General features: G+C 35.7%; 1 non-coding gene across 2 annotated transcripts; it reads right to left on the reverse strand.

Moving 5' to 3' along the window:
* Positions 1–264: 264 nt before the first annotated feature.
* Positions 265–1,408, reverse strand: LOC101293260. Of its 2 annotated transcripts, none has more exons than XR_184064.1 (4): positions 1,293–1,408; positions 1,001–1,149; positions 857–905; positions 265–749 (listed from the first exon to the last, which is right to left on the reverse strand). It is a non-coding gene; the product is annotated as an uncharacterized LOC101293260 (transcript). The 2 variants fall into 2 exon arrangements; XR_184065.1 differs by having other exon boundaries at positions 857–916; positions 1,293–1,403.
* Between the last annotated feature and the right edge of the window lie 2,423 nt (positions 1,409–3,831).

Consider the following 3,831-nt stretch of genomic DNA (forward strand, 5'->3'; position numbering starts at 1 on the left):
AATATTACAAGTCACCAATGCTAAGAGCATCCACGTTTTCTAACTCCACGTTTTAGAATCAATGAGCCCAAGTATGAATCCAAATAGCAATTGTCAACACACATATATATGCACACACGTACATATATATATATATACATATATATTCAATCAGCCACATTTTCGGCCACTGGTGATTACTCTAGACACCCGTAATAGTACTCATGAACTTAATTCAGTTTCATCAACATGTCCACCACCTTAGTAACACTACAATCATCAAGCTTGCAAAGTCTAATTTAATTGCAGCAAAACCCTCACTTATTTGCTAACAAACAGTGCACTTGCTTCCAATTATGATAAGAGTTCTAGCTCATAACAATTACCAACTAATTAAGGTGCTTACGTGCTCACTTTTACAACACTGAAGACAAACTTGCTATACTCAAAGTCTGAGACTAAGTCAATCAAATCCACTGAATCACAATACCAATTATCAACTGAAATCAGATTCCTAACTCACCTTAATGATCAAATTCCACCATGGCCCAACTCTAAGCCTTGTTCTCTGCATTTCATAGTGAGGCTCGGCAGCAACTGAAAGCTTTCTCTGCTTTACTCTTCCTTGATTCTTTGGAACTTGACTTCGTCGCCGGAATTGATCTCTGCACCCAACAAAGAATACAGTAGTACTCCATGAGCTCCCCTTAATGATAGTGGACAGGGTAGCCTCCCATTTTACTTTCTTCCTTCATCTCATTACCAACTTTCTGTTTCATTCAAATATTTTCTACCACTTTAGAATCATTATTAGTTCATAACCACACCAATAGAATGATTCCAGCAACCAACTCATCATGTGTTCTAGCTTACTTACTTCAAAGTAGAACTGAGACTCAACCCCAAATACTTGATTGCTTGCTTCCCTGTAAATTCACTTTCACAGCCTCATATCAACTTGATCAGCTTCTAAGCAAACAACAATTAAGCCATTACTTCCATTCCAAATATGCTTACTCACCTCCGATAATTATCAAACTCAACTAAAAGCAAATCTGCCGGACCGATTCTTCCCTTGAGCCTCCAATATTATCCAGTTCCCTAGACATTGATTGATTTGAACTACCACCCCCAGCGTGCCGGTGATGATGAGAGGAAATCAATTTGGTGCTGCTGCGTCGAGAAGAGGCCGGAAAGGTTGTCGGGGTTGAAGAACATGAAACCCAGAAAATCCAAAATCATTAAAATCAAATCGATTCTGAAAACTAATAGTACAGGCATGTAGATGATGTCTAAAGGATAAGTTTTCGTACCACATGCAACCCAAACGGTGGCCGGATGGCAAGGACGGCGTCAAAGGTCGACGTCGGTTTCTCTGGTTTTCAGGAAGAGTCGAGAGAAGGAGAGAGAAGAGGAGGAGAGGTGGTCCTCACGAAATTGACCAAGTCTCCCTAGAAAAATAAAAACTTCACCGCCTTTTAATTTTGGTGACCCAGATCAAACGGTGATAAATTCTACGACCCAAATTGCACCACTACAATTTCCTTCTTATTTCATATGAATAGCCAGGAACTCTTAAAAATTCAACGAAAACTCCCGCAAGCTCTTCGTACTACGTATTTTATTATCGAACTATTAAATCATGAACTTGACCTAGTAAAAATTTCTAAAATCTTCTCAAGCACATTTTAAGACCATTGAAGTCGGAGTTATTTACCGAAGGGCCTCAAATTAAGCTGGTCAAATTTTCTGGGTGTTACAGTAGATAATACTTGTATACATGACATAACATGTCAAATTATAATCCTATTTCCGTACCTAACATGGTGTACAAAGGTATATTTTTTCTTTCTTATCCTTAATCTTCTACAGAAGAATACAATACAATTTTCAATAGATGTTCACAACTTCACATGACCCATTAAAACTACTTGTTCCTTGTGACCCTTTTATAATAGTCACCGACCTTGTACCATTTCCACGCGTTTAATCAGTTTACATATGTTTTATGTTCTGTTGGCAATCTTGAAGTGGCATCAAGTTCTACTACGCACAGAAGATGAAGAAATCTTCAAGAGTATCAGTTGAATGGATCCCCCATCTTGTAAGTGTTGTAACATGTTCCATATGATTCTCAATCAAGCTTTGCACACTAACTGATTTTAATTTGTGATGATTATCTTTTACAGGGCATTCCAGAGCAAAAAGATGGAAAGACTTGTGTATATTTGGTCATGCGTTACATGAAGGATATTATTGCAGACAAGGATTTGGAGTTTGCTACTACTGTATGTGCTTTTGATGCTAAAGTATTTATATTAGATTTCATTTACATGTTTGATTTGAAGTTTTTCGTACCATAAGCTTAGTGGTTGCTTTATATTTGCAGTGGAAAACTAAGCAGGGTCTGCGTTACACATCAGAGCAAATTGATGAAGTTCGGGCTGAATGGGCAAAACAAGTTCTAATGTTTAAGGTTTAGGGTATGTAACTAACATTGCTAGGAGCAGACTCGTTGATTTTTTGTGCAAGTTGAACTCACTGTATATGCATGCATATATAGGGCTGCTAGTTAGGTAGGCAGTTTTCAACTAACAATATATGATCGATCATTTTAGCACTCTAGCTGGCTAGCATGTTAGTTACTTTGTAGCTAGGTTTCTAATACCTGTTTTAGCTAGCTTGTTGTGAACAATATGGAACTAGCTGTGATCACTGTATCTTTTGTTGTGAACAATATGGAACTAGCTGTGGTTCTACTATGATTTGAAGGATGATGTTGAATTGGTTACCATGATGATATTATATATGTGGCTTTAATTTGTTGGTTTCCAGGTTTTTCTTGTATGGTTTTTTGTGCTCATGAATAGGTTTATATAAATACAATTTGAAAGAAAGGTCTATATGTAATATCAACATCACAGATGATAGCTGAAACCAAATCAAATTTGTTGTCGTCATACAGAAGAAGAGTCGATCATAATGTGTCATTGTTCACAACATCAGACGACATAATATTGTCGTTCATAACAATTCAAACGACAGACAAAATAACTTATTACACAATTAATCGACATATAATTGTCTTCTGATATTGATACAGATGATAGACAAGTAAACACATATGTCGTATTAACGTATACAAAAAAGAGTTATCTGTCATCTGAATCGTTAAACCCCATAAACTAAATATTTATACGACAAATGTGATTTATGATCTGATCTCAAACGAGAGACATGTGCAGAGTTTTGAGGTTTTAAACTATTATAACGACAGAAAAGCATAGTAGTACTAGAATACAGATGACGGATAAATTAAGAAGGTAGATAAAAAAGTCATTTCAACGTCATATAAGTGACGTTAGAATAAATTAGAGACGACAAACGAATGCAATTATTTGCTGATTAATTCTTCTTTCAACGACAGGGTATTGTCGTTGTAACGATTTCTAACGATAGATTCATTTTTTATGTTACGAACCTGGATTCATAAAGACGACATACAGTATGTCGTATAACCTTCCTCAGATGATAGATTATGCCTGTCGACTGAATCGTTATCAGATGGCAGCTGGATAGACGACATGTAAAAAAGTACTCAGACGACGGGCATTGCCGTTCGTCTGAAGGCAAAATTGGCGTAGTGATTAGTTTGTGGAGCTATATATAGGTACGTATATGTGTATATATGTTGATTTTGAGTTTTATTTGAGTTGATCGATTTTGAGTACGTTGGATGTATATATATATATGATATATATGAAGTTGTCGTTAATAAGTAGTAGATATATATATATATATATATATATATATATATATATATATATATATATATATATATATATGTGTTGT

The sequence above is a fragment of the Fragaria vesca genome, linkage group LG2 (genome assembly GCF_000184155.1).
Source record: "Fragaria vesca subsp. vesca linkage group LG2, FraVesHawaii_1.0, whole genome shotgun sequence".
NCBI classification, from domain to species: Eukaryota; Viridiplantae; Streptophyta; class Magnoliopsida; order Rosales; family Rosaceae; genus Fragaria; species Fragaria vesca.